Consider the following 5,755-nt stretch of genomic DNA (forward strand, 5'->3'; position numbering starts at 1 on the left):
AGTTAGTTAGTTAGTTAGTTAGTTAGTTAGTTAGTTAGTTAGTTAGTTAGTTAGTTAGTTAGTTAGTTAGTTAGTTAGTTAGTTAGTTAGTTTTACACTGCATCTGTTGGCCTTTGTTGCACTTTTATATTAAGCTCACAACCAGTGGTGGGTATAGTTCCACTAAATCACTAATAGGGGAACTAATTTCCTGATTAGTGCTTTAGTGCTTTTCTTAATTTTAAAATTTATTAGTGGATTAGCACTTGCTAAATTTATAGGCTAAATTTAGAAGCACTTACTGAGGTCTAAATGTTATTGATCAACATCACAGTTGAAGATGAAAACTGTCACACATTTTGTTCATATGTGTGTCACTTATCCACTAGGTGACAATATATGAACTCAAATAAGGCTGTGGAATGTTAATGATAAGTTTTAAGAGAGCGACATGGCAACATGTGACTTATATTGTCTGTTGAAGAATGTTCATGGGTTGACTGGGTTATTTTAGTGCTTTAGAATTAGCTTTTGCTAAAGCTTTCAGTGCATTAGTGCTTTAGAATTAGGGGACCTAAATATTAAAGTTAGTGCTTHAGWRTTAKGGGAYCTAAATATTAAAGTTAGTGCTTTAGAATTAGGGGACCTAAATATTAAAGTAAGTGTTTTAGGGCTAGTGGAACTAATTTTTAGATTAATGCTGCCCATCACTGATTACAATTACCAATGCCCTCAAATGCCCAAACCAATATTGCCCTCACCTCCTCCTTTCACCACACACACACGTGCACGCCCGCAGCACTCCTGCACAGTGTTGCTTACAGTGAACATGCTGCACATTCAGACAAAGAATAGGGCATTTGATTTATGCAGAATGTAATACAAACTACGTCAAAGAAATGAAATTGCAGCAAAAGAATGACTGGGAAATGGGTAAGGTCAGTGAAAGATGATTCTTAGAGAGATAATTGTCAATTAAATTTTTTTTTCAGTTTTTCCTGATGGGAAACACAACATGAAGCAACACACAACGATTCACACAACGAAGCCACAGCTCAGAAATCTGCCTATCAGTTTATGAACAGACAAAAAACAGCAGCAGATCATCAGTGTTTAGCAGCAGTTCAGTCCAGAGCAGTTCTGCTCCTTCCAGGTAGACTTGTGTGGACCTGCTTATGGTTTTGTGTTATTTTATTATGATAAAATTAAAAAAAAATGTTAAACCTTAAATGTTTTTTAACCAAAGCTTTTTCTGATCACTTTTAAAAAGTATTTATTTAAAATAAATGTACATTTTTTCCTTAAAAACCCTAAAATATAACAGATTTTTTTCTGAAAGCAGAAAAGAATGAATGAAATGTGAGATCTATGACAAAATGACACATTGGTGATGTGTCGCACATTGTCCCTCAAATGCATCATTTTTGTCCCACAGAATATGTTACCCTGTTTAACCCCAAACCTCAATCCATCACTCATCACTTTGTGCCATCTGTGAAGTCGATTATACCTCATTTACCCTCTGCAGCAGAATGTCTAGAAAAGAAGGGTGGGTGGGGGGACTCCTGGTTAAACAAGCAGCAGAGGAGGAAGATGAAGAAGAAAAGACAAACTGTCTATGCTCAGATTTCTTTTATATGTAGAATTGCACATGTGCCAAACTCAAGGACCACGGGCCAAATATGGCCTTCAACTTTTGATCCGGCCCCAAAGGTAATACTTTATTTGAGAAAAAATTTTATAGTTTGTTCTTTTCTTTCTGTGTTTAGTGAGTTATTCTCATGACAGATGGCCAACTTTCAAGTCAAGAAAATCAAGTTATGTATGTTCTAAATTCAACAGAAACCATAATCAGAATCAGTTTTATTGCCGTTGTCAATGAACAGGATTCACAGACTAGGAATTTGCTTCAGTGTAAAGGTGCAATAGGTATCAAATATAACAAATAAAGAAAATACAAAGGATAAAAGAAAAAAAATAGAATAAAATATATAAACATATGTACGTACACCAGTTCAATAAGAGCAGACCACATATTTGGAGTAGTGCAATTAGATCCAGTAATAAAAGAGACCAGAAAAACAATATAGTCAGAGTTGTGCTGTTTAAAATCCAGTGATAAAGTGGCCAAGGCAGAGTTTTAGAGTGACGTGTTCTAAATGTTCAAGAGTCCGATGGCAGAGGGGAAGAAACTGTTCTTATGGTGGGATGTTCTGGCCCGAATGGACCGAAACCTTCTGCCTGAGGGGAGTGGGATGAACTGGCTGCCTGCAGGGTGAGAAGGGTCAGCTGTGATCCGACCTGCTCGCCTCACAGTCCTGGAGACGTACAGGTCATGGAGAGATGGGAGGCTGCATCCGATCACCTTCTCAGCAGAGTGCACAACGTGCTGCAGTCTGTGTCTGTCCCTGGCAGTGGCCCCGGCATACCACACCGTGATGGAGGAGCTGAGGATGGACTTGATCATCATCATCATCAAACTTTATTTATAAAGTGCTATAACATCAGCCACAGCTGAAACAAAGTGTTGAACACATGAAATAAAAACTCAATACAAAAACACAATAAAATCACTCAGTTAAATAAGTAAAATCAGCACCAACACAGTAAAAGTTGAGTAAAATCAAATCTCAGTTGGGTTGAAGGCCAGTGAGAAAAAAGTTTTTAGACGAGTTAAATGGACAGTGAAGGGGCCTGTCGAACATGCAAGGGAAAGGCGTTCCACAATTTAGGGGCACTAACAGAGAAGGCTCTATCCCCTCTGATGATGACCGTGCAGAATTGCACCATCAGCCTGGCCGGCAGCTTAGCTTTCTTCAGCTGTCACAGGAAGTACATCCTCTTCTGGACCTTCTTGATAAGGGAACTGATGGTCGACTCCCACTTGAGATCCTGGGTGATGGTGGTGCTGAGGAACCGGTAGCAGGCTACAGTGGTGATGGGGGTGTTGTGGTCTTTTTGAAGGCCACAATCATCTCTATGGGCGTTGAGAAATAAATTGGAATTGGAAAATATAATTTGTATTTCTATAAGAACTGTTTGTTATTTAAAATTATAATAACAGAAATTGGCCCTTGGTCAGGTATACATGGGTTAAAGTGAAAAAAAATCTTTTGACTGAAATACACCCTCCCCCCCAAAAAAAAAAAAAAAAAAAAAAAAAAAAAACACAGCTAGGGGGTTTCATACTTTTCATACAACAGAGAGGTACACAGGTGGTGCTCTGTGTTAGTTTATTCTCTCTACAAACATTGTAATGTGTGTGAAGTGCTCAGTGTGTGTGTGTGTGTGGGGGGGGGGGTCTGGGGTCCTCCCCCCAGAAAATTTTGAATTTAGTAGATGCAGTTTCCTGCATTCTGGTGTATTTTACAGGTTCTTAAACGTACTTTTACCTAAATAAAAACACTTGATTAAATAACTAAATTAGAGACAGATTCTTCATTTAATTAGTTGCATCATCTTGTTTTTAAGCTCACTGCTATAGCCACTATAATGAAATTAATGTGACACAATTTATCACAAACAATGATTTTGGGATAATTTTACGTTTATGTTGTTTATTCTTGATTTGCCATGGTGCCAAGCAAAGATGAGCCTCAATGTCATGTTTAAAACTAAGAACATTAAAAACTTTACCCAGTAAACAGGTAAAATACTGATAAGAGTGAGTTTAGGAGGCCTTTCTTTGCCTGATTTAATGACAGGTCCACTCGTAACAAACTGACATGACATCATGCAGCCTTCAGAACATAAACTAACTCTGTGCCAAACAATGGTGACATAAAGAAAATTACTTTTGCCAGCTTGTATTATGAAAAACTGATACATGGATGTTTGGAACTGGTTAGAACACTAATGATGGATTGACAGATTTATTTATTGACCTTTATTTGACCAGACTAATCCTAATTATTTGTTTGAAAATTATAGCGAATATCTGTCTGTTACACGGAACAAAATTACTTGAAAATACTTTTTATTAGTAAGACTGATTTATTTTAACAGTTATTTAAATTGTTCAAGCTCATGTAATCATTTGTTTATTCTACATACGTATGTGATCATTTATTGAATTGCATTTATCACAGAGCAGCCCTGCCAAAGTGGTTCTAAATATAAACAAACAGTGAAGAATGAAACTGATAAACTACAGAAACATTTGAAACACTCTCACCTGGAGAACATGGTGCTGTTCTCCAGGTGAGGATGAGGACGTTAAACAGAGATTCACCTTTGCTTTAATATGGGACAAACAAAACAGTGAATCTGACTCGCACCACGCACGCACTGCGGCGCACCAGGCGGTCTCGGCTCGGTTCGTACTTCACGCAGAACGTGTGCATCTTCGCTAGCGATGGAGGGGTTTATATTTGGCGCTTACGTTATAGTAAAACAGGACATGTGGCAGAACACTTTACTAGTGAAATGTAGGATAGCCCCGTGTAAGTTACGCCTGTTACATTTTGACCATGACAGTGATTTAGAGTCTGATTAGTTTAAATGTTATAATTTATTGCACTGACTTTTGTCACCAAGCAGTTTTACCCAAATAAACATCATATTTCTAATTGTTGGTCATTTAGCTACAGCAGAGAAGCTCTATGTTGTCCTGCAGGAGGACATCTATGAACATGAAGGCTGAGGGAGACAAAGCATTGGAAAACATCAGTCAGACACAGATGAAGCTGAAATGTTAGAGCATGAACAGAAACAACTCTCTGATGAGAGAGAGATAGAAGAAAGATCCTCCACAGAACAAGAAAGCCAGGAGTCATTTTGTGAAAAAAAAAAACTTTATTATAGGTGGTTATGTTATACACACTGTAAACAAATAACAACACATTATCATTACTAGTTTTTGTTCTGTTGTTGCCTATTTGTTACAAAAATCAACATGTAGAGTGTTGAAACATCTGAATGAGACAGAATAAAACTGCACAACATGCCTTTATTTTCAACTTGAGCTCCTGCCCTCCATAATGTCTGTGCACGCCACTGGAGCTCCTTTCTTTTAGAAACAACTTCCAGTTTCTGTTCGTGAGGATTATACTCTGTACTTTTATGGCTACAAGAAACCCAAGACAAACTTTAAATGGTCCAAAGCTCATATGAAGTGTAATAAGGTTCACATAGCAGATAGCTAATTCGTCTTTCTAAACACACTGCCTGTTTATGAGTCAGTAACTATAGTAAAGATATGTTTTTGCATGCTTCCACTATAACAAAACACATTGTTCTTAGTGGCTGTGGCCACATTTTTGAGTTGTAAGTGCTTTGAGGAGCCTTGTTGGCTAGAACAGGACTAAATACAGCTTATTCATCATTTCCTGTATCTGCTGAGATGTTTACAGTTTACTGAGAAGAGATGTGTCACCACAATCGAGAAGTATTACCACAAAATGAGAAATAGCTAAAGTACTTTATTAATGTGGTAAAAATAGGAAATATACTGTACAGTGTGTGTTGGGGGGTGTCTGGTGACATTTGGGGCAATTTTAAGACAAAATGCCAACCTTTGGGGACAACTGGTGCGTTTGGGGACAAAAGTCGAGTCCCCGTTTGGTTTAAATGCCATTGGTGGGTTGGGGGTTGGGTTTAGGACCAAGGTGTGAATTGAGTTTAGGTTAGTTTTAGGCTCAGTTTCTGGCATCGGTATCGTTGTATCGATGGTACATCGGTATCAGTACCTGTGAGGTTAGCCTTAGGGTTTGTGGTCAGAGTTAGTCTTAGGGTTTGTGGTCAGAGTTAGTCTTAGGGTTTGTGGTCAGAGTTAGCC

This window comes from Austrofundulus limnaeus, unplaced genomic scaffold, assembly GCF_001266775.1.
Source record: "Austrofundulus limnaeus strain Quisiro unplaced genomic scaffold, Austrofundulus_limnaeus-1.0 Scaffold414, whole genome shotgun sequence".
Taxonomy (NCBI): Eukaryota; Metazoa; Chordata; class Actinopteri; order Cyprinodontiformes; family Rivulidae; genus Austrofundulus; species Austrofundulus limnaeus.